We start from the raw sequence: 25,856 nt of genomic DNA, 5'->3' as shown, positions 1-25,856 counted from the left end.
TCCTGTGAGTCACCTTATTGGTTTGACCCAGCTGGGAGGCAGCTCTCACTGGAGGCTGCCAGCTGGCTTCTGCTGAAATGCTATTCTTAAAATGCCAACAAACATTTCATCTTCCACAACAACATTCTGATTACATGAAGTAGGTCCAAACCCTAAGGTGACTTCTGAACGACAGCACAAAGGCTGCTGCATTTCTGGCATCAAAGGCCTTGCTTTGTTATTTAGTTGTCAGAGTCAGAAGGGCCGAGAGAACTTTAAGCAGCCAAAATATCTGTAAGTTAAGATGGTGCAAATCTTAAAAAATGCAGCAGCATTGTGACTGAAGCCTTTCAGCCTTCAAGGAGGAAGCCCCTGATTTTAAGCACAATGTAAACCTTCACCTTCAACCAGTACAACACCTGCCATAACATGCAGATCCTACAAGACCTGCAGGTTTAGTGCCCGATAAAAATGAGCAGAAAACACAGCTTTTGCAAATACATTCACTTGAATAGTATTGAAGACAGACTTTTTTTTCTGCTTTAGGGTTTTCTGGCTCTGATAATCAGATTCTGCTCAAATCTGGGTGTCTGTGAAGGCAGAGTGTGAAGATCTGTGGTGGATTTCCCTCGGAGGGTGAAGGGCACATGGACAGTCTGGGGCTGCTGCTGCCCCCAGGCAAAGCACTGCATTCCTCCCAGTTTTAAGTGAAAAAGGACCAACAGTGCAAAGCAACCACAAACCTGCAACAGTCAAATAATGTTTGGGAATCAGGAGTGCCCACAGTGTGCAGAAACACCTCACAGGGGAGTAAAGAAGGCAGAGCCAGGCTCTTCTCACTGTGACATGACAAGAGGCAATGGGCATGCATTAAAACACGGCAAATTCCACTGAAGATTTAAAAAGAGGGAAGAAAATAACTCCTAAATAAAAAGAAACCATCTTTTAACAGTTTTTTTGCTGCAAGGATGATGGCAAGCACTGAAAGGGCTGCCCTTTGGAGCTCTCCATCCTTGGAGCCGCTCACAGCCTGCCTGGAGCCCTTGTGGTGCAGCCTGCCCTGGGAACTCTGCTTTGGGCAGGGCAAGGGCTGGGGAACTCCAGTGGTGCCTTCCCACCTCAGCATCACTGAGCTCAGTGCAGCCCATGATCAAGCACTAAATCCTGGAGAGGCTGCCCAGGAAAACCTCCTGGAGGCTAAAGTGGCACTGAGGAACAGAGTGCTCCATAATCACAGGGCACCCCTGGCTTCTCACCTTCTCTCTAGGAAACACATGAGCTGGGGACAAGGAACTGCTAATTTACACTTGCATAATAAAGCCATGGCTCCTAGGCACAGTCCTTGCACTTCATCCAGGCACAACCACCCCTCACGTTTCCAAAAAAAGCGCTCCTTGCTTTTCCTAAACAAAGGGTTTGTCCACGGTTGCCAAAAATCCCTAAGCTGTGCTGACGAGAGCAGCAGTGGCAGACAGGGGTGCCAAGAGCATCCAAGAGACCTCCAGCATCTATTCCACCCTCACCTGGCTCTACCTCCAAGGAAAGACACGTCAGCCTGCACAGAGCTTCCTCCACTGCCACTGCCAAAGGAGCTGTGCTGCTGAGAGCAATCTGAAGATAGAACTTACTGAAGCAAGTCCCTGCAAACACACCAATCTCCAAAACCCACTCACGGAGCATCTGTCAGCAGCCTGACCCAGCCTACAGCTGAGAAACTTGGAGAGGTGCAATGAGAAGGAACACAAAGCCCCCCAGGCCGAACAGCTGGAGATGACGCAACAAAAAAAAAAAATCCCATTTCCCCGATTATTTGGTCCTAAAGTGGTCATTGAAAACGAGCCTGGAACAGCACATCCTGCTCTGGCCACCTTCCCAGCACACTGCAGCACATCCAGCAGTGGGGAAGTAAAATCGCTGTGATAGGCAAACAATGTTGGAAGTGTCCTTCCCTGGGAAAGAAACAGAATCATTTTTGGGCTTTGCCCATCACTGGCACGTGGATGGGCAGAGGGGAAAGGGGACCTCATACCCCAGTGACCAAAGGACCAAACTGCAGGACACCAGAACAGCAACAGACTGCAGGAGGAAGAGGGTGGGGAGAGCAGGAGCAGAGGGAGCCAAACAAATACAACTCATAGATCAGTGAAGAGGACAATAATAAATAAACACAGGTGTATTATTATTATTATTATTATTATTATTATTATTGTTATTATTCCCTGCGCCTGCTGAAGGGCACCGAGGCTGCCTCTGGCTTCCCAAACTTTGAGAGGAGCCTCAGCTGGCCACTAACACAGCACAGCTTTCCCCATATTTATGTTCCGTTCTTTCTTCTTTCCTCTTTATGGCTTTGGCCTAACAAACACAAATATATCACAAGAGAACACTCAAGGCTTTGGGTTGTTTTGTTTTTTTCTTGGCAGTGATTAAGGAGAACCACACAGGTAACACGAATGAAAATCAATCTCGGAGGAGCACAGTGGAACTGCTCAGGAAAATAAGGAATAGCTAAGGATGACAAGCAGTTTAAATTCCCTTCACCCACAAAAGCAGGAAGGGAAAAAAAAAAAAAAGAAGAAAAGGGCAGGGGAAATGATGATTTTAAGACAGATGGATCTAAGACACAGCAGATGGATGAGATAACGAGGTGCACAGAGGAGACAGGGAGGCAGATGAATGAAATCCACCCCTGGCACAACGTCATCGACAGCACACCTGAGAGGGAAGGGCTGGCAGCGCCCTCCCTGCCTGCCAGACCGTTTCAAACAAGTTCCTTGCTTTCCAAGGAAACAACACTTACCTTCCTGTGTGCACAGCCAGTGCAGGATGGGGTGTGGGGGTGCTTTTGGAGAGGCAGGTCCCCCTTTAGAGCTCCCAGGCGAACACCTCGCTCGTGCCGACAGGAACTGCTTCCCCAAGGCTGGATGTGCAACCCACCACGAGAAAACGTAAAAATAAACCACAAACGCAGCTCTCTCTGTCTCTCCACTCTCAGTTAGGATTAATCTTATCACTGGCTGGCATTTCTACAGCATCCCTGGCCAAAGAGAAGATGTAATTTGGTCTCACTTGTTTAGTGTCCCTTCCTCTGGTTGGAAAGCACCAGCCGGTTGCTAGGGCTGTGCTGTTCACTTTTCAGTAGGTGGAGATTTTTTTTTATTTTTATTTTTGAATGGCACACAAACCCTCTGGCTACAGCGCTTGTGAAGACGTTTTCCAAACGGCTTGCAGAGAAAACAAAACGCTGCCCTGCAAATAAACACGAGGGAAAGCCAGGGGAAAAAAACAAAACAAAAACAACAGAAAAACACAAAAAACAAGGGGCTTTGTGAATGGAACTGCAGTCTGTTGGATGCTGCCTGAATATGGATTTCAAAATCTGATATTTAATTAAGATGGCAGACTTCAAAAAGAAGAGGAGGGGAAAAAAAAAGCCACTTAAGCATTTTACATATGTAGGAAATGATAGTTTCCCCACCCAGAGGCTGCCTCTCCTCTAGATCTAACAACACACACAGAGGCATTGAGGGGACACGTCCTCAAGCCTATTTTTGTTGCTGTTTCTGGGGGTGGTCTCATCCTGGATGTCCACCTGTAGAACACAGCAGGCTTTAAAAGCCAGAGGGTGCCAGGGCTTGGGGAGGATCAGCTGCCAGCAGGTCTGGAGGCCAAAGGACACACCGTGCCCTGGATGTGACCTCCCTGAGGAAGGGCAGGGGCTGCCCTCTTGTCCCACCCTCCTTCCTCTCTCTGCACATGGGCTGCCAGTGCTCAGGGTTGGGAAATAAAGCACCAGCTCCAGGTTTTTGGCATGGTATGATGCAGTAAGATGGATGGGTTGAGTTTCCCGGCTCTCCCAATTCACACGCAAAAGCTTCTTAAGCCAGGAAATTTTGATGCACAGAAATGAAAAATCTTTCCGAGAGTTAAAAAAGGACCCCCAAGAGCAGGTTGTCACCCCCCAGCTCGCCATGAGAGTCAAGGGAAAAAGCTAAGAAATTGCAGTCATCTTCTATGGGGAGGGTTATCCTGTTCCACAGCAAAAGCAAGACCCCAAATGCTGTCAAAAATCCACAACCTTCATTCTCAGTCCTGTATCTACAAGGTGACTGCATGAGAGGTCTAAAGCAACTTCTGGGTTCATCTCTCTTGTCTCACAACACTAGAACAATACACCCTCAGCAATTAATTCTTATAAAATAAAGCTCTACCTCATGAAGACAAATGTTGTATCAGACACGTCTATTTGTCTCCTGGCAGGCCAGAAGAGAAACGCAAACACACAGAGGTTTATCTGCAAAACACATTTCAATCACAATTAGGAATGGTTTCAAAATGAATTCAGTCTAAATCTCTGGCACAGTTTCTCATGGGATGTTTTGAAGATGCTCAACTACAGTGCCACCAGTCAGTAGCAGTTCAACACTTACTAATGAATATATTCAGATCATTTACACCAAGAGCCATTAACATTTCTTCTAATGTAAAACCAACTCCATTTCACTCCATCCAGGCCTGAAAGAAGAAACTAAAAAAGAAAATGGATCGTGGGTGAACATATTGCATATCTTAATGGGAATAACATGGAGAAATGTCTGAGCCTGAGGCAGTGAGAGGACACTAGTTAGGGGTCTGGTGTGCTTTTGGCCAAGGAATTCAGACACTGCCCCCTTTCCTGGCCTGGAGCCAGGGACCTCTGCCTGGCTCTTCCCAGCAGGTACCTGAGCTCTCAATCCAACAGTGGCTCAACAGGAGAGGCAGAAAGACCTGCTGAGACCAGGCTCATCCTCTGGCTGCTCCTTCCATGTCCAGACCCTGCATTTTGGGAAGATGGCTACAAGGAGCCCTGTCCCTGAAGCAGCAGCCCTGTCCTGAAGCAGGAGCCCAGAGCTGCCGGGCTCAGCACCACTCACCCACGCAAAAAAAGGATCAACAGTATTACACATAAACCCAACCAAAACACTGGCAAAGGCTCACTTTAAACTGATAATGTCTATTTATTTTTATATCCATAAATAATTTTCGTTTTGAATTTGCTGAGCAGTGACATCAAAGCAATACCCTTCTCCTATGACGCAGGACTGCAAAAAGGGCAACAAATGTCCCTTTGTTCCCCAGGTCCAGATCCTTTCTTTGTTCCCTGAATTTCATTATTTCTTTATTTCACAACAAACATTATTTATTTCCTTTAACTGATAAAAATGAATGGAAGAACACTGAGCATAAAAGCCCATCCCACAGCATGTAAGGAACGCCTTGAGATAAAAGTTATCAGGCCACAGAAACGACTTAAAAGTATTTTGAGAGCATAAAGCACAGAAGCCCTTCCAAGATGTGACTGTTTATACCTGGGAAAAACTTACTCAATCCACACAGCAACTTTTACCACCAACCAGCTCAGTGCATTCTGCACTTTGCCTCAGAATTCGTTAAACACATTAGTTGTAAATCAAAAGCTAAGCCTTGACGAGATAAGCATCCTTCAAATACTCTGACTGAGAAGCATACACAGCAAACTGCTTATATAAACACCCAAAGTCTCTGAGTCAAGGTTTATGGCTTACTTTCGTCTCCAGTTACAAAACAAACCCTTTATTTTGGTCTGCAGTACTGAAATCATTCTGCTCGCTTATCTCTGCTACCCTGTTCTCCAGCAGCTCTTTTTTTTTTCTTCTTTTTCTGTTACAATCGAAAGGAGTTTTCAAAGCCTTGACAGGTTGAGTTGTTTTGTGATGCACAGGTGGGCTCTGTGATTGCTGGATGGCAGGGAGGCAGCTCCCTCCCTGCACAGCAGCCCTGGAGTGCCAGTACCTGCCTCCAAACCCTCCTCAGACTCACTTTCACTCTTCTCTCCCAATTCAAGGCTAAATGGAGACTTGCAAAATAACAAACAAACAAACAAACAAACAGATCTACTTCATTCAGGTCATTCCTCTGTCATGTTCAACTATTTGATACTCTTCAACTACTCACCTTGGAGAGTCTGAGGAACAACACGTTGTTTTCTCAAACATTTTGTTTGGGTTCTCTTATTAGAAAAACAATTGAGATATTCATTCCTCCCCCCAAGACTTCTGGTGCAAGCAAGGAAATGCCTCACATTCCCCAGGCAACATTTTCCTGACACACCGTGGCCACTACGGAACAAAAGAGGCACTGTTGGCTGAGAGTCCAAAAGGTACTTCTTAAAATCAGGTTAAGAACCCCCAGATCCTGAGCACTGACCTACATTTAGACACAACTTCATAGCTTGGGCCACTTTCCTTTAATGGGCTGGGTCCAAGGGTCAAATCCACAAACCTCCAGATTTGAAAGGATCTGGCTTTGGATTTTGGGTCTAAGAGTTTCCAAGATCCGCCCTCTCAGAGCTGTCACTGCACAAGGCAAAAGCAGAGGGCACCCACCAGTAAATAAAACACCTTTAGCCTGCACAGTGTTTTAATAAGGGCCTGCAGAAAACAACAAAGAACCCAACACCTGTCATTTTGCAGCATCACCTGTTACATGCAGAAAATCTCTGTCTATGTTGCATCCTCCCCCTTCTACCTGCCTCGGATTTTGCTGTCTTCAGGTTTACCTTTCAGGAGTAATATGTGAAAGAAGAGTGTGGTATCTGGAGCACATGCTCCTCGTGTGAAGATACTTTCATTTTTCAAAGACTCGCATTCCCCAAGAACTTGAGGTTGCCAGAACCACCACTGCAACACCAACAACCCCCTGACATTCCATGATTTGCCAGCTCTCTCCTCTTGACATTTTAAAGATTAGAAAGGGTAAAATTCAACGTGGTTAAGGAATCTTTTTGTTTTCCCCCTCACAGTGGAATGGGACTGAATTTTAAAGAGAAAAAGATACGGGGGGAAGTGAGGAACAATAAATGGTAGGCCCCTTTTCCCTCTGGTTTTCTCTTGTTCTCCTCAAAAGCTGGTGGACCTTTTCACCTTCTCCTAAAGTAAAGCTTTCTTTGCCAGTAACTCCTGCTGGAGCTTTGCCAGCAGCCTGTGTTTAGGGAGTGCAATTGGGAATCCAAGCCCCTGGGACCCTCCAGTCCCTCAGGAAAGCAGAGTCCCGGGACTGATAACCAGGAATTTCAGCAACACTGGAGCAAGCAAAGATTTTTTTTTTTTTTTTTTTTCTTTTCCAGCCAGGGGGCAGAGTGCTGTCGATTTTGGCTTGCTTTTCCAACACCCAGTGCCAAGAGATGAAGGACAAAAGCCCTGTGCTACCGACTTGAGGAGCCAGCAAAGATTTCTTCTCCATCCCATCTCAAGCTATTTTCTCTTTTGTCAGGCTCACACCTCCTCACCACCCCCTTGCAGGGAGATGTTTTCATGCCTTGGTGTCCCCTTTGGCCTCCAGCAGCACCCAAGGCTAAAAGAACTCAGTGGAGCAGGGGCTGAGCTGTGCCTGGGGCTCAGAGGAGCTCCCAGGACAAGGATATCAGTGCCAGGGGAATGGAAACAACCCCAGGGTGGGCTGGAGGCTTCCATGGATGAGGATAATATGACCATGGCCAGGAACTGAAGGGTGTCTGCCACATGTTTAAGCCAGTCAGGTTTACAGACTCTCCAGTTTTACCCCCTAAACTCCCTCAGAACTCGAGATCTTCCAGAAAAGTAATTCCATGAAAATATTAGTTTTTGTTGGGAAAGAAAAGCATCACTGAGCCACGTGGTTGCTGCAGGAAGTTTTGTGATCTACAAACATCCTGAACACAGAGGGGCCCTTGTTTGACATGAAACATAGTAAGGCATGGAAGGGAAGCAAGGCATGGGGAAGCAGGATCACCTCCTGCAATAGAGGGGAAAAAAAACCCATCTTAGGCTGCTTAACAGTGTCCCTTTCCTCAACCTACAGATCTAATGAAAAGAAACTTTCAAAAACAACACAAGCAATTTAATAACATTTTAATTGAAAGATGTTTTTATGACATAAAAGGACCAAAAGCAACCTCACTGTTGTTTCACAGTTGCACTGGGAAAAAGTGGTTCTTGGGTAACTTTATAGTTTTCTACCTTTCCACAGTCCCACAGTAACAGATGATGGCAGGGATGGAACAATATATCCAGGATTAAAAGCTCTGCCTAGCCCATTATTTATACATATCTAATTAGCCCCTCCTGCACACACACACCCCCCTGAGCACTGGGAACTGCTGATATAATTCCTGCAATTAGAACCTTCGATGCCAGAATCCTTGTTTGCCAAAAGGAAAAACAACCACCCCCCTCCTCCAGCACAGCTGGGCATGTTTGTACAGGAGTGGATGCCCAACCCTAAAGAAAAGGCTCAGATTCAAGAGCTGAACTCTCCCAAAGTTCAAGCTATTTATTAAAAGCTGTAATGCAGCCCCAAGGACCACCGTGGACTCAACTCCAGCAGAGTGACCAACGCCAAGCAGAAGTTTGGGGAGTTTAACACACTGTGGGTTTGTTCAGCCATATCCAGGGATTTCTGCTGCTCTGGGATAACAGTGAGGAACAAGTCTCACTCTGTAGCAGTTTTTGCTTTGGAGATTTGCAGTGTCAGGGACACTGGCAGGGCAGACAGAAGGTGAGGGATCACTTGCCCGCCACGATGCGAAGCCAAAACCAGCACAGAACAGTTCAATGAATGCCAACACTCATCTTGGTTTGGATGAATTAATAACCCTCAGTATTTCCATATAAATCTTCCTCTGAACACATAATCTCAAGATAAAACTTCAAAAAACCTGGAGGGATCAGATACACTTGTAACAGTTACACTTCTTTGAAGTGCTCTCCCTTTGTACTTCAACCGCACTTCAAAGTTTTCCTGCTCGCATACAAACCCAACGAGATGTCTGGTGCTAAAAGAAGCAGACATTTAAAGTGTTTCACACTTTCCCAACCTTTGGGAGGTGGGGGGGGGGCAAGACTCAGTGTTGTAGAATGGTATGTGTTAACTCTAACATTTTCAGCTGGCCGAGGAGGGGTTCTTCATGTCCCAGAGGTCGAAAAGAAACAGCACCAGCTGAAAAGGGAAGGCCCTAGAACTTGTCCTCTATTACCATGCCAAACCCCCTCCCCAAATAAAAACCCCAAAATAAACCCCTAAACACTCCATCCCAAATAACAGAGTCCAACAGAAAGAATTAAACATTTTCTAATCACCCCCAGCTTCCTTCAAGCCACCTGAACACACGGGGTCAAATCCTTCATGGTATACGTGGAGACCTGGAGAGAAGTTTTACTTGTTCTCAAGCCCTAAAGAACTTGTACTAATGTTGATTCTTGCTTCACATGTAAGAGAGCTATGAAAATAACTACTTTGAAACCTATTGCCCCTGCATTTCCCTTTTTGGGGCTGACTGTTTTTCATATGCTTACAGACCATCACTGGAGGGACTGTTTCTGGGGGTTATATTTATCTCTCAGTGACTACAGAGTTTGTTTCCCTGGCTAAAGTTAGGAAGGGATCCTCCCTTAGAGGAGGATCTTGCTCTGGTGCACATAAATAAAGCACTGAGACAAGTCTAGTCTGGGCTTGCAGAAGACACTGGTGATGCCAAGACCTCAACCGTGATAATCCTGCTGTTTAAAATGGGAAAAGTAAATCCCAAACAGGCACGAATGTTTGCTTTCCATCTGCAACAGAACTACAACTTCAGCCCTGTTTAGGAAAAGAAACATTGCTTCTTTCAGCACAGAAATCCTCACACATCTGCACACAGGGGTCCTGTCATAGCACAGCTCCTCTGGGGCACAGCTCACCATTTACTCAGCACTGTGTGGAACCAGCCTGCAGCTGAGGTGTTGGAGCAGCCATGGGACAGAAATGGGGACAGCTCTGGATCACAAATGCACTGAACTGCTCACAGAAAAACCCCCTGCTGCACCCAGCCCTCCAGCAGGGCTGCAAACCCCTACAAGCAGCACCCTCCTTCCAGCCCCAAACTGCCACCTCAGTGCAGGGGGATTCAGCCACGCTGAGCTTCTGCTGCCAGTGCAGATATCAGTTATGCAGTTAGCTTTTGGGATTTGGGCTTTGCCCTTTATTCAAACTTCTGACAGTTCTTGTTTCTTGCAAATGTCTCAAGGATCACAAATGCATTCAGGCGTCTCCTAATATTTTAATGAAATATCAGTTCCTGCTCCTGCACTCGACTTGCAGGTGAAATCTGCCATTTTAAGGGGATAATCTTAAGCAGCTTTCTGAGAAATGTCAGGAATACTAAACTGCCATTTCTGTGCTCTGGTTTTGGTTTTTTTGTGTGTAGGTTTTTTTTCCCCTCTCCTCTCTCTTAATATTCTGTTTAAATTGCCTTTAAAAAGAAAGTGGAGCTCTACCCCAGATGAACTAATGTGATGTGCTGTATTTTACACGATGTAGGATCTGAAGCAGCGCTGTCAGCTGATTAAATACTTCCAAACAGTAGGGGTTTAATTCTCTCTGTTGCATGGCTGTGTCTCAGTATCAATGAGCTGATGTTCAGTCACACTCCTGACCTTTCTGTGCCCTTTTCAAAGCTTCTGCAGACCTACTTTTATGTTACTCAGGCAAAAGTTGCTAATGATTTACGAAGATGTCTTTGTTTAAGGAAAAGAAACTTTACCTGGCTGTTTCTACCTGCAACACCAACCCTGTCCTCAGTCCTGGAGAGCACTCCCAGTTCTGGTCACCCCCTTCCAACTCAGCACTCTGGGGAACAGCCCCCAAATCCTGCACCCTGTGGTGATGTCACTGTGGCAGCAGTGTCACTTTGGAAAGACACCACCAGCATTTGGGGTTTCTTTGCAGAGACTGACCTTGTCTGTGTTCCCTTGGGGCTCACAATCAGGCAGGACTAGACTGCTTATGCTGCCTACCCTGCCTGCCTCTCCTGGTACTCCAGCAGGGTGGTCCAAGGTAGGAAATTTCCATCTGAGGTGGGGTCAACGATTCTGGACCTCTACACAGCAGTCTGCCAACCCCATGCTGTGAGAGAGACACTATTTTCCTAATTCCAGCTGCCAAACTCAAGAGAACTCAGTGAAGACAGACATAAAGGTGAAGTAAACTGGGCATTAAATCAAAAGAGACAGCTCAACTAAAGCAGCCCCCCCTGAAGGGCTTAGGTTAAAAGCTGCTCACCTGAGCTGGGGCTCCTGTTCCTCTGGGGCCTTCAGGGCTGTTTGAGCCAGTTAGCAGAGCATGTGATCAACTACCTGTGCAAAATTCTCACCTGTGGAAACGGCTCACTCGGGGGAACTTCGCACCAGGAGGGCAAAAGTGAGGGGTCCACGTGGAAATAGCACCCAGGGGTCTGTGGGAGCGGTGTGGAGCTGTGCTTGAGCCCTGCTTAGTGCAGGTGGATACTCAACTTGGGACTGAACAACTGTCACCTCATCAGTAACCAGTGCTACACCCCTCTGCAGAGTTCAAACACTGAACTGCAAATCCTTCACAGCTGGGGGAGAGCAGAACCAGGAGTTTGTTCTCACCACACTAGAACATAATAGTGCTCCTCTGAAGTCAGAAAATACCAACTAACAACCAAAAAAAAAAAACGGAGAGACACGCCCAGCCTGCATGTCAGAACACACATGGCACCACAAGACAAGGACATCTCTGGTATCTCTGCATCAGCTGCCTGTTCCTTGGAAGTTTCTTGTCCAAGAACTGTGACCCAGCCTGGTACTCCTTTGCCTGCAAGACCTGACAAGCTCCCAAGACGCCGGCGTGGCTGCAGCACAGCAACCCTGTGCTCCAAGGAGCCCCACGCAGATGTCTGCTGGGGGGAACGTGACCACACACGTCTCCTCTCCTGCTGGAACGCCAGCCAGGCTCCAAACTCCCCCTGGATAACACAGGAGACACTCAGCCGTGTGCTGGTGCTCCGTGGCGCGTATTGGGGCTGTCACAACGCACCCTGAGTCACACACAACACACCCCCGACGACACAGCCCTCAGAAGTGCCTGCGTGCTCTGTGGCAGCAGCAATGAACAGGTGCTGGCAGACAGATGCAGGCCATGCTGCTGTTTGCTGGGTACCCACACGGCTCCTCACCGGCACCACTGGCACTCACAGCTCCTCCTCGGGCAGCGACGTCCAGGGGCTTCTCCTCCCCATCCTCCCCACAGGCAGCTGCTCCAGCTGCTCAAAGCAGCGCCGTCCTTACCCCCAGCGACAGGGGATTGCCATCGGCTGACAACACCCCAGGGAACAGGGAAGCACACCTGGATCATCCCACCAAGACCGCCTGGCACCACACGGGCGTTTGCAGGAGCTGCCCAGGGCACACAACACCACAGCTGCAAAGAAGGGCCCCTTGGGAAACTCGGAGACAGGCTGGAAAGGAGTAGGAACATGCAGGTGAAGGCAAGGCTGGCTACTCTGAATGCTCACAGGATGCAAAGGTGTTACATTTACACACCATACCCCCCCTGGTAAAACAAATCTGAGAAGAGAAGGTTTCAAGGAGACCTCAGAGCACCTTCCAGTACCTGAAGGGGCCTACGAGGAAGATGGAGAGGAGTGTTCATCAGGAACTGCAGTGACAGGACATGGGTAATGGCTTCAAACTGACAGAGAGCAGGTTTAGATTGGATATTAGGAAGAAATTGTTCCCTGGGAGGGTGGGCAGGCCCTGGCACAGGTTGCCCAGAGAAGCTGTGGCTGCCCCATCCCTGGCAGTGTCCCAGGCCAGGTTGGATGAGGTTCTGGGAAAGTGGAAGGTGTTCCTGCCCATGGCAGTGGGTTGGAATGAGATGGCCTTTAAGGTCCCTTCCAATTCAAACCATTCTATGATTCTATAAATTCCATCAGTGTCCCAATCTGCAAGGGAAGAATAAACACTATCCCATTCTGCACCAAGGACAGGGTGAGAAAGGGAAAAGGGAACCGGGAAAAGGAGCAATTGTGGAAATCCATGCCAAGATTTTGGACCAAAAAGCAACCAAATCCACAAAGAGGTTCCTGAGAGCACTTCCAAGCTGGGAATTTGCTCCGTTGCCAGACTGTTGTGGGGCTGAAGCACTGACAGACAACAACGCTCTTCCCCAGAAGAGACGTGGCATCGTCTCCCACCTCTCGGATTGTCAGCTCCTGCCGGGAGCTGGGAACAGATGCAAAGGGAAGCAGAGCTGCCCTCAGCTCGGTTTTGGTTTTCCCAGCACCTGAGGGGGTGCTCCACCCTATCTCCTGTGCCCCCAGGGACAGAGAGGGCTGTTTGGTGCCCAGATGGCAGAACCAGGACGCTGCTTCCCGCTGCCCTCGCCTGGAGTCCCTCAGGACAGCCGGGGCACACCAAGCCTCGGTCACTCGGCCTCCAGCCAGGGGGCACAGCGGCCAAAAATCCCCTGGCACTGTGCCCTGGGAGCACAGCCAGCAGTGGCTGCCCGGGCCCACAGCAGAGCTGAACTGGCCAAATATTTCCAAGGGCTCCTTATCAGCAAAGCAGCTTTACCCCAGCTCAGCGTTTCAGTGCTCGTAATCTGCTCCCCTGGAATTGGATTGACAGCTGAGCAGAGCCACGGCCTGAAATAGAGACAGTCTCTCTGTCGGCACAGGAGCTTTGCAGCAGGACCCACCCAGCCCCAGATCAGCAAGCTGCACAAGCCCACGTGTGATGCCAAGAGAGCTTTCAATGCCACTGAAACCAGTGACACTGGGAACACATTTAGCACTGACGTGAGTGACCAAAACAGCACCTCAGAATACAGATCCTGCCAGGCCTGTGTGACCTGGGGGTGCTTTCAGTACTATCAGCCCACAGTAAAACACCAGCTCTCTTCACCTGGACTGACTTCAGACCATCAGCAGCCAGACATTTCTGCCACAGACAGAACATGAGCAAGTCTCTATAAACATCCTGATCCTTGTGGCTCCAACCTTCCCTCCTTCTCCACTTAGAGGTACTACCAGAAGCTACTCCAGTGGCAGTGGGGCTGCAGGGGCGTGTTTGAGCCCACGGGAAACACTGAAGGTCCATAACTCACACCAAATCTGCAACAAAGACATGTTCTCTTCCAATATGGGTCTCGCTGCAGATCACTCTGGTTCAGTGCCACACCATCATCACATCCTGGTGACACCACCATCAACAGGACAAGCCGGGGAAAGCCTCCACCGAAGCAATTGGGAGTTTGGGACGAAGTTCACCCACCTGCCCAGCACACAAACAGCACCTCAGCTAAAAGTTAACAGCCTTTGTCACCCCTGGTGAGGGGCAAAACAAACACTGGCCACTCAGTCAGCAGCCTGCAGGGTCAGCCTGCAGTATTAGCATCGTTAGTTTGTCAGGTACTGACTGTTATTAGCTGCTGATGCTTTTATGACTATTAATGTCACTGCTGTTATTTGAGAACATTTGCTAAGAACTCCCACCTCCTCCAGGTGTGGGACTGTTGGCTTGGTTAAGCAAGGAAGGTGTTTCAGACTTCCAAGCTCTTGGATGATGCCCACCTGCCCACAGCAAGGATGATTCTGCTCCCAAAATGCCCATCTTGGCCTTGGCGGTGCTGCTCCCTGGAGATCTCAGAGGAACAACTTCATCTCCCTCAAACCAGGGGGCTGGGCAGGGAGATAAGCCTGAATTCCCACTGCTTTCTGCACCTCCAACTGGTGAGCACTGATCCACCCAGGGTGAGGAAAGAAGGGTGTTTCCCAACCACCCCTCAGTACACACCTCAGTACGGTATTCCAGAGGAGAATCAGGCAGTCACTGTGCTATCCCCTAAGGAAACAGATGGAATTCTCTGGCCTTACCATTCCACTAAAAGCTACATTATTCCACTGGATTTGCTCTCCCCTCATGAGGCTATTTCCTATTTTTTCTTACAGTTCACTCAGATTTGCCTGTGTCCTATTTTTGGTTTCTAAATCGAGAATATTGCTCATTACCAGATTATATGGCATTTTATTCTGAAGAGCAAGAGCTACTGATATGGCTATAAATTCAATATAAACACCCTGTGGATGTAAGCCATGACATTTATATACCGGATTAATAAGCACTAAGAGGAATTTCTGATGTAGGGCACATGACCCTCCCTTCATTTCAAAGCCAATTATTTTAATACCATGATTTCCAAGTGTGACATGTCCTTGAAAACACTGGCAGACAGACAGCTTTAGCAAAAAAGCTTCCAAATCCTGAAGGGCCAATTGCAGGTGCATCTCTGGTCTTGAGATAAGAGAACATCTGGAGTGTATGGGCTTGGCCAGCAGATAAGCTGAGACAAACATGCCTTTAATGCAGTATGGATCTCAGCTTCCCTTGGACAACCAGGGAAGCCTGGGGAGATTGGACACAGAGCTCCTTGCCTTTCACACCTCGTCACCTACTCCTTGATGTTTTCCAGACACATCAACCTGGAAGCTGCTGCCTCGTGAAGCTCAGAGGGCCAGTCTGCAGCTTCAATCACACCAGAGAACCCAGCCAGCCTCCCTGGTTATCACTTGTCAAACTTGGTCAGCATCACCTCAGCCTCTCAGAAACAGCAGAAAAGGGTAACCTGCCAGTTTGAAAGGAGGAGAGCTGAAAAAACAACAACAGCTGGTTTTCCACTCAAGGCCTTAGAAGTTCTCAGTGCTTTCTGACAGTGGTAAAAAAGCCAAAGCCCTGTTCGATTCCCCCTGGGCGAGAGCCTTCCACTCACCTGGGCTATCACCTGCCAGCCCAGGGGTGTCCCAGCCGGTCCCAAGGGATGGCCTGTGCCTGCTGCCACCCTGCCCAGCACACCTTCCTCCTGAACCTGCTGGGTGTGCTGGGATGGAGCTCATTTCCTTCACAGGAGCTGGTATGGCTGCTACAGTTTGGATCCCACTGGTGAGGGAGTGGGGCTGAGGTGAGAGCTGGGGATAAGCCACGGCACTGAACCATCAGCTGAGGTGGCTTCTCTTAAATATTCACACATCCTGCTTAAATCTGCAGTCAAAGATCATCCCCCGTCCTGCTGATCCCAGCCATTTCCCAAACCCACCCTGAACCCCAGAGATGTGTTACTAGAAACCTACTACACCAAGTAAAACTGTAAAAGAGGGGGCCACAGGAAGCCTGGGGCCACACAGGATTTACACCCAAGGGTGTGGGGATACAGCCAGCTGGGCAGGCAGGTTTAACAAGGAAGTTGCAAATTTAAGATCTTCAAACAGAAAAATACTTTGGTTATTTCAGAATGCAACTCCTTAGTCACACCAATAAAACCGGGAGGGCAACAATCAAGTTCACCACAGAGAACCACACTGGCTCAAATACCATCCCAGTACCTGTCCCTCATCACCTTCTGGCTGCCACTTCCCACCTCTCCCCTCCTTCCATTCAAGCTGATGTCCCCTCTGCCACCATCCTTTTCGCTCTCCTGAGACTTCCCTACTCTTTAGTGCCCACAGTTTGTGGTTTGTGATCAGCCTGTAACACGTAACAGCTCCTCCCTTCTCTGCTTGCAAACAGTTAGGAGGAAGCACGAACAAAACCATTAATCCCAAACAACCCTGCCCTCAGTTCCCGTGCTTGGCACAACTGCAGCCACAAAGAGGGGATGGCAGGAAAAGTCCTCCTCAAGCCTGGGGCTGCTGTGTGGGACCTTGGAGCGATGGTGCTCCGAGGAACATCCAACACTCAAGGCTCTGCTGAGCAATTCTTCCCGCAGCTGAGAAGATCCCTGAGTTTTGATGAGGAGGAAAAGGAGAAGGAAGAGGTGTGCAGGTAGTCAGGTAGCTCCCTCCCTCTCCTGATTTCAAACGCCTAAGTAACAACACCTAGAGATACTAAAGCATCTTAGCCAAATTCCTTGGCCAGGGCATCAGCAGTTACAAAACACAGAATTAACAAAATAAACACACCAGAACAGCCCCAGGGGAACGGGCAGCTCCCACATGCTGAGCTGCTGACATTTCTTGTAAGCAGCTGAAATCAAAGTCTAGTGAGAGAAGCTGTCAGATGACAAAGGAGAGACACAAAGACCCCACCACAAGCACAGATCCCTGCAAAGCCCTTCACATCACTGCTGCAAGGTCCAGGGCCCAGCTCAGCCCTGAGGGCCTCCCAAGCCCAGCAAGAGAAAAACAGTCAGACTCATGAAAAGCCACATCCAGATCCTTAAAAAGTCAGCTCACAAGTAACAAATGACAAATATCAGCTACACAAGAGATTCAGGGAAAATGAAAATAAGAATACTGGCTGGGTACCTTGGGGCTGCCGTCCATCGCTGAGCAACTCGTCTCAGGCACCAGGATATCTGTCCCACCCATCCCAAACTAAATATGATCTTGCAGATGAGTCTTGAGCCCCTAAAAAAGGCTCTGCAACATTCTGCATCCCCAAAAAGAGCGCGTGGCTGGAAGCAGCTGCTTTCTCCAGCGCCCTCAGCAGCAGGGCATGCCCAGAATGAAGCTGTGTCATGAGCCATGCAAGCTTTGGCTGGAAGGTTTTCACCCAAGGCACCTGAAGCCAGGCAGAAGGTGGCCAGGGAACCTCTGAGAGCCTGCAGAGAGGCAGCCAGGAGATTCTCGGAAGGAAGATGAAGTTCTCCACGTGATTCCCGTGCTCCTCTGCACCAAGCACATTATCTGCTTTCCCCAAGAGGACTAAACTGTCCTAACGCTGCCCAGCGCTCCAGAGTACCCTTAGAAAATGCCAGAGTTCCTGAAACCAACCTTAAACAAGTAGCCAACAAAACTGTTACCATGACATAATTCCACAGTTCACTGCCTCCAGCACTCACCTTTTCTAGATGGCATCAACACATTTGGGGGCCTTGTCAGCCAATTAAGCAGCTGTAAACTCAAGCCTAGTGCAGTTGTATAAAATTATTTCTGCAAGAGACACAATTCCAGACACCACTCTGAGCCAACAACTTCCACCACAGCCTACAAAGGGGGAAAAAATAAATCTTAATGTGGCATGTGGTGGATGAGACAAGAGGGATTCGTTTCTATATAGTAACACAGTTCCCACTTTGGGATGGCTCACTTTTCCTATCTTAGTCTCAGATGGAAAACAAGGCAGAGAAAAAAACATTTCCAAATATGCCAGAAAAGGTTTTCCCTGCTTCTGGTTTGAGAGGAAAGAGGAGGGAAGGAGCAGAGAGATCCCCTGGCCAGCAGTGAGCAACACCCAACAAACCCAACCCCATTTATCCTTCAGAAACTTCAGACAATTCCTCCAAGCACATGCTGAGAAGTGGCAACCACTTCAGTAAGTCAGAAAACTTATTTAGAAGAAAACCCCACCAGAAGCCAAGGACAATAAACACAGATAAATAGCTAACAAGGTCAGGAAAGGTAATTACAGATAACCAGCTCTCCCTTTCCTTTTGTGTCAACCTGAATCCAACTTCCTTTTGCTCTAGTACAAGTTAGAGAGCTGGGAACTTAAACTGATTTTGTTTCTCCTTCCCTGGCCTAAGCTCACTTGACTTCTTGTTCACTTTCCCTATCTGTAAAACAAGGGAAATAATAATGAGAAACTACCACACAGTGTTACAGAAATTATTCAATTCATAGCTGTATAGTTCTTTGAAGATGCAAAGTGCCAAGTATTATTACTAGATGAAGAAATGATACATTTTCTCCCCCAAGCTATAGAGAGGAAGAAAAAAGCCAAGCAAACAGCCAACTGTGTTCCTAATGAGATGCTGCACTCCAAAAGTGGGACATCTTTAAACAGATTGGACAATCTTCTTCCAGCTCACAAAGATTATTCCCAATACATAAACCTCACAGGATTATAAATGCAAGCAAAGAAACTTATCATTTGACAAGGTTCCTGCAGACAAAAGAGGCTTGTCTAAATAAACAGGGAAAAAGTACATTTTCAGCCTGTAAGAGAGCAAAAAGGATTTTTCAAAGAAGTAAGGGAAGAAATGAAATCAGATCTGCAAGCTTAGTGTGAGGGATGAATTCCTGTTTTCCAAATATAAAGCAACTGCCAGGACTGGGAAAGTCAATAAAATCAGGAGGACCGGATGGGAGGGACACAGGGAAAGGCAGTGTGTGACAGGGAAGTCACATGCAAGATAAACAGGGAGCAGGGTAACTATTTACAGATGAACACCTCTCCCCCTCCCTGCAGAGATTTACGTGTGTTAGAGAGCCCCCATCAGAACTTAAGCTACATTAACATCACCCAGAAAGCCACAACACAGAATATGTGAAGAGCAAAAGCACAGGAATCTTTCTGTTTCCCTGCACACAGCAAGACTGGCTCTGGGAAGAAAGGCAGGGAGAAGACACCAGAAAGTCCCCCCAGCTGCCTGCCAGGGGACCCCACCCTGCCCCAACACCTCCCACCGACACTGAGCAGCCCCAGGCTCTGGACTCTGTGCTATTCTGGGCACGTTTGAGTTTAGCACAACTATTAAAAGGCCAGGAAAAGCCACGTGTGGGCCCTGCAGGACCAGCCATCAAGTGCTAATAAATGCAATACACAGGAGCAGCCTTGTACTTCTTCCCCTCCTGTATTCACCGTGACCCTGGTGGGGGGAAAAACCAACAAATCCTCATTTTTGCCTTTTGCACACAGGCCCTGTAAAAGGGTGGACTGGAGTTCACTCTGTTACTCCAGGGCTGTGTGTGACACTCTCATTCAGCTTTGGACACCCCAACCCAAACTTTAACTCAAAGCATTCCCAAGAGCGAGGAGAACATGTATCTGAAAAGCTGGGTGGATTTTGCTAGGAAAAGCAGGAATCTGGATGCACGGGCTCTGCCAGGTTCCTGTGCCTTCATGGCATCACACCAAAGCACCTCTCTCTGCTAAGGCTTCTTTTGAAAGCCTCATTTAGCCTTTCTGGGTTATTTATAATGCTGCCTTCCTGGGGGCCACGGCTGAACTGTCAGCACCGTGGTTAACGTGGTAGGGAACAAGGGGATGGAGGGTCTGACTCCAACAGCATTCCAAATTCCAGATACTTCCCAGTACTGGAGCTACAGGAACAGCCAAAGGAGCACTGAGCACCTGTTCCTCCAGCCTAGGATGGACATGGACACACACTCCCTTCCCAACAGCAATAGCTCAAGGGACAGGGGAAACAAGGCAGATTTTCTGCTGCTCCCAGGAAAAGGGACTCAGCACAGCACCTGGAGAGCAAAGAGGGAGAGACTTCCAGCAAAGGCACGGTGATGCCAGCAGATTGGAAGTCTCCAAACACACATCTAGCAGGAATGGCTGCCAGCCAACTTTGAATGATGTTTTTACAGCCACGACGGACTCGAATCCAGCTGGAGTGTAATGCCACCAACTCTGAAAAGCAGCACTGAAACTGGGGAAATGTGACAGCATGGGGGACAAGAGGTGATCACCTCTCCTGCAGCCCTGCTTAAAAACTCAGGAATGAAAGCATTTGGCAGGGGAATTTAGGGCTCCTGACAAACAAGAGGCAACGTCCCCTTCTTTTCAGGTCTGGTGCAAGACCCTGGGCAGCTGTGAATCCCAGAGAGAGCCCCCACACCGTGACGTAGCGTGGGAAGGGTCTGAGATCCAAGAGGCAGCACTCCAGAGGTTATGGAGAGGGTAAGGCAGTAGAAGGAGGGGAATAATATTTCAAATGACACACCAGTCTCACACACTGTGTGGGGATGCAGGACAGCTCCAGGGAGCAGCAGTGATCCAGAGGGTGACACCTGAGAGAGGATGGCACAAACACCACGCAGTGGAGGGTGCACAGCCCAAGTGCAGGCACAGCAATCCAACCCGGCTCTCCCACTGGAATTCAGGATGCTAAATCGTACCATAACACCCAGAACAAAGCAGATCAGGGATAACAATTCCCAAAGCAAGCCTGCCAGCTCTGACAAGCACCAGGCTACTTGGATCAAATCAGTCTAGACCGCATGCAAAACGCTGCTCCTTCAAGTCAGCTGAGCTGGGCCATTTCCAAAGGGTAACACGACACATCCGCTGTTTGGCTGGATGCATTTTCACACCAGCCTGCCCCAGGAACAGGAAAGCTGCTGGCAGTTCCTCTGCACCTACCTGCTGAGTCAGGTTAACTGCACATACACGGCACAGCTGCATCCTGCAACCATGGCAGATCCAGTGGGACCTTGTGCTGCAGCACTGGCACTGCTCGAGCCCTTCGTGTGCCACAGAACAGCTCCCAGTGCTCATCTCAGCAATGCTTCTTGGATGATCCAAATATACTTCATTACTCTGCCACAACTGCAAATTCACTGTCTCTAAAATGTGGGAAGCCTCCCTGGCTCTGAACAGCAGCTCAGACGTGTTATGTGAGGACCATCCCTTAAAGATTCCCAATTAATGGATCTTCTGCAGAAGCAGAATGACATTCTTCTACATCTCCTACTGGGAGTCCCCTACAGCATCATTTTAATGGCATTTGAACTCAAATCCCAAAGGAGCTGTTGTTTGAGATACCAAAAAGCAATAAAATAGCAGATATGCAGGTAGCAGACATGGGCAATGCAGTGGGTTGCATTACTCACCCAGAGGAGCAGACTCAGTGCTGATCTCCACTGTCACCCTTGAGCAAGTACCACTGATCCATATAAACTTCCAACACTGAGAGAAAGAGAAACAGAGATTCTGATTAATCACTCAAAGCCTGAGGTGACTTTACAGCGATATCTTGCCAAAGTTCATCAAGGCACACGGGATCCAGGGAGCACAGTGGATGATGTACACAACAGCACTGAAAAAAAGCCAAGAGATTAAAGGCTGACAACTGATGCACAAAGAGGAAATTAGCTTGTTTATTCCAAATAATTCCCAGCAACATCATTTCTCAGTGTCTCTACATTGCACAGTTGGCCTGTGTAGTGCAACTCCACCTCCCCAGCTGATCACACACGTGTAACACAAAACAAAGAAGGTGAATGATGCCTGGCAAGGCTTCCTTCTCACCACTGCAACCCCCAAAAATCCCCAGCCAAACACCCCACGGTGCTGAACATCCACAAATCAGGGTGTGAAGTGAAGCCAGTGGAAATCAGAGCGGCCCACAGCACTGAACCAACCCCACAGCTCTTCCTGAGTCTCCTTACTACGACTGTTTTGGTTAATCAAAGATGGTCTCTGTTACTGGGGTCTGACAGGAAGTTTTAGTCATGGATACTCCCATCTACCAACTGTGCACAAAATAAAGAGCTATTTGCTATTTGGGAAGCTTGACAAAATCGTTCCAGGGGAAGGTTCTTGTCAAACTTTGAATTTGAAATGCAAAAGGGAAGTTTGGGAATAAAGCTCCAGACCGAGAAGTAAAAACTTCCAAACCTTGGCAGTTACACGAGCTCCCATTGGAAGAGGCTTAAGAGTCAGTAACTCAACTACAAGTGCAATACAAAATACAAATACAAAAATATGGCTGGTAGAAGGATTGAAACAACCAGGAACATCTCAGAGGGACACTCCCTACCTGGGACACTGCACAAGAACACATCTTGGCAAACTGACAGAAGTTTAAAAGCCAAGCAAGTAACGTAACCAAAAAGCAAAGAATCAGCTCAAAAATCTAGGAATGAATCTAGGACTGAAGAGACACCAACAAGCTGCTGACTTGGGCAACAAACTCCAAATATCCAGAGCGTGTAAACTGGAAGAGAGAGAATTCAGCCAGAGCATGACTGGGAGATGAATACAAAAACAAACAAACAAACAAACAAACAAACAAATAAGCATTTTCAGGACTAGATACTAAAAAGCTGTCATGGTCTCAGGGCACACAAATGCTTGGGTGCTCATTCTTTCTCAGAGCAGTTTTTCAGACTAGATTGAACAAAACCACCAGGATATGAAAAAAAAAAAAAATGACACAGAACACAACCCACACGAGGAGACACGAGCCTGTGCAAGCAGACTCTGTCACAGGACTGGGGCTCCAGGCTATTGCAACAGAATAATTGTGTACTGAGCCCTGTGCCAGGCAGGGAAAAAACATCTGTGAGACAGAAAAAAGGAGACAAAATGTGGAAGGCGGGGAAAAAAAATATTTGAGGTTTCTGTAAAGAGCACTGCAGAATGTCACGGATGGAACTGCAAAGCCAGGGGAAACAAGTTAGTTAATGGGGTTATTTGAAGTCCTGGGAGACTCACACTCCCCACGAGGGCCAGTCTCCAATGGACTTGCCCTTCCCAGCCAGAGCAGCACCACCAGCTATGCCCAAGCCTCTGTGCTGCCCCGTTTGGGTGAATCAAAGATGTTCTTTGTTCCTGTGGTCTGACAGAAGGTTGAGTCATTTCCTCCTCCCCCCAGTGCGAGTTACACACACTCAGCCCACACCTCGGGCAGGCTCGCTGTCCAAGGGCAGGGAACACTTCATGCCTTTCTCAGAAGGGAACTGCCCTGGATCCCGGCAGCACAAGGACCCAGTTTGTTCCCCAGGCTGCATTTCCACCACCCTGCTTCCTTCCTTCCTCAAACTCCCGTTTCATTTTCAGTAAAGAACCTCCCGGGCTAGTTGTGGCTGGGAGGGAGTTAATTTTTATCCCAGTAGCTGCTGGGGGCTGTGTTTGGGATCTGTGCTGGGAACACCTTGATAACACAGGGATGTTCTCGAGCAGAGCCAAGGCCTTTCCTGCTCCTCAGCCACCCACCAGCGAGGGGCTGGGGTGCACAGGGAGCTGGGAGGGGACACAGCTCATCCCAGCTGACCAATTCCATGCCATACAGCGTCATGCTCAGCAGATAAAGCTGGGGGGGGAAGGAGGACAGGAGGATGTTCAGGGTGATGGCATTTGTCTGCCCAAACAACCATTTTCCATGTGCTGGAGCCCCGCTGTCCTCAGGGATGGCTGAACCCCTGCCTGCCCATGGGAAGTGGGGAGTGAATTCCTTGGTTTGCTTTGCTTTTGCTTGCCCTAGTGAACTGTCTTTATCTCATCCCACCAGCTTTCTCACTTCTACCCTTCTGATTCTCTCCCCCACCCCACCAGGAAAGGAGTGAATAAGGGACTTTTTGGGGCTGAGTTGCCAGATGGGGTTGAACCACAACACTCCCCAATCAGACACCCTCTAAGCCCAGAGCTAAAAACACTCTCTTGCCCACCCTCACCTCTGAAGGCTTGTTTATAAAAGTTAATTCCTATAGGACTGGCTGTGATGCTCATCCCAGCATTTGCCCTGGCATGGGATACAGAGATCCAGGAGGCCTCAGCCTGTGAAGGATGCCAGGAAGGCCGACAGCCCCCCGGGAATGTCTGGAGTTCAGGGGCCATGAGTGAAAATTAAGACTTGTTGGGACTTCTGGGAAAGGGTGGGGCTTTTCTGGTTTAACTGGAAGGGTAAATTATCATCCCAGAACGGCAACTGAGGGAACAGCTGCTCTTACATCCCACGTGGATGTGCCACACAGCCCCAACCAAAGGGCACAGCCTGGGGGCACAGGGGCTCTCCAGCCCCCCCAGCAACAGCCAAGCTCTCCAACGAGTTCAATCCAAGTTCAATTCCAGTAGCAAGAAAACAACCTCCCAGAAAACCACACTCATTGTTAGGAAGGATCATTTCAGAGGAGCAGGACTGGGTAAACCAGGTGAGAGTTAAGCAGGTTTTTGTTTTCACACTGAGAACATCACAACATATGAATGCCCTGGAGGAATCCTTCCAGTGTCCCCAGGAAAGACAGCTGAACAACACAATTTTTTCTTTTTCCCTTTCCAGACTCTAATTTCTTAACCAGGAAGGAAAACACAAATCCCAATCCTACAATCTTACATGTTCAGCAAGAATATTTCCCCTTGCCAATGAAAGGTTTTCTGCCACAGCCACCCATTGCTTTTTCAAATTCAGGAAGCACAACTGCACGTAATTACACACTGTGTGAACTTAATCAGGACACAGCCATATGCCCAAAGACCTGAAAAATTCACATGCTGCACCCTGTTCAGGGGCACAACTTAGCAAGGAAGCTGCAGCACTATTCCTTTGCTTTGGGACTACAGGAATATTTTCAGAAGAATGCATGAGTACTGCAAGCAAATAATCTGATCCATGTCTGCTCTTTACTAGATAAAAATAAAGATCTGCTCTGCCTAATCATTTCTGATCAAAAAAGAGCAGGGCTTTGAGACACAAGATCTGAAAGAGCCCCTCCTCTCTACTGGAAGCTAAAAAACACCTCTTTAACACGGCCCTGAGTAGTCACAGCACAATCCAAATGACTGCCTCTTCCCACACACTGGCCTCGTGTCTGCGTGCCTGGGCTTCAATTACAAAGCTACTATGACATTCTCCCTACGTTTCTGAAAGGAAATTACACAGGCACCAGGGCTCCAAGAAGTTTGTATTTGAGTATCTCCCACCAGAAGAGATCACTCGGATCTCTCCCACAGTCAGGACTGAAGGTGGCAAGAAGCCTCCTGTGCTCCCCCCTCGTCTGCCACACACCCTGCTCAGGGTGACACAGGTGCCCAGCTTGTGCCCAGCACCTTCCACCTCCAGCTGAGGCACCTCTTTCCAAAATCCCAGCCAGGCTCGGAGCAGCCTGGCCGAGCCATGGGGTGCACATGGTCCCACACCCGCACACAGCTCGCTGTCGAAGCACGCACCTCATCATCCAGCTTCCCCCAGATCCATAAAAATTACAAACCTAATTTTTTTTTCTCTTTCTCTCTCTAAAGAATAAATCGACAGCTGCTAGATAGAACTTGACTGGAAAAAAATTATTAAGGCAAATTAATAACATCCACAGTTCCAAGGAAGTCACTGATTGTGTCCAGTTATCTCCAGGCAGGAGGAGGATTCCCAGCCAAGGAGCAAAGCAGTGAAGAAACACTAATAGTTTGAATGATTTGGGGAGCTCTAATGGTTTCCCAGGAAAAAAAGCCTTTTATTTTGGTACCACTAATGGTACAGGTTTTTTGTAAAGGGCCTTTGGGCAAAGGCTGGTTTGAATCTGAATGGGAGTAATCAGGGCTGCAGCCTGACTGATTTCCCCACATCTGTATAAATCATTCACCCACGCCAAGGATCACCGA

At 48.2% G+C, this 25,856-nt stretch overlaps 1 protein-coding gene across 5 annotated transcripts in view; it reads right to left on the bottom strand.

The window, feature by feature from the left end:
* The window catches only part of PPFIBP1 (PPFIA binding protein 1), an 83,722-nt gene that overhangs the window by 41,364 nt on the left and 16,502 nt on the right, over positions 1–25,856 (bottom strand). For 4 of the 5 annotated variants that reach the window (XM_027904769.1, XM_027904773.1, XM_027904774.1 and 1 more), the window contains one exon: positions 21,371–21,446. The gene's annotated coding sequence lies outside the window, so the exon portion shown is untranslated. Of the gene's footprint in view, positions 1–2,779; positions 3,074–21,370; positions 21,447–25,856 lie in introns of those variants that run through there. The other variant, XM_027904768.1, reaches the window with a different exon arrangement.

Source organism: Empidonax traillii, unplaced genomic scaffold, assembly GCF_003031625.1.
Source record: "Empidonax traillii isolate 1590-97213 ecotype Southwest subspecies unplaced genomic scaffold, ASM303162v1 scaffold1087:size276498, whole genome shotgun sequence".
Classification (NCBI taxonomy): domain Eukaryota; kingdom Metazoa; phylum Chordata; class Aves; order Passeriformes; family Tyrannidae; genus Empidonax; species Empidonax traillii.
The sequence above is the reverse complement of the archived record's forward strand: the minus strand, read 5'-3'. Positions and strand labels throughout refer to the sequence as shown.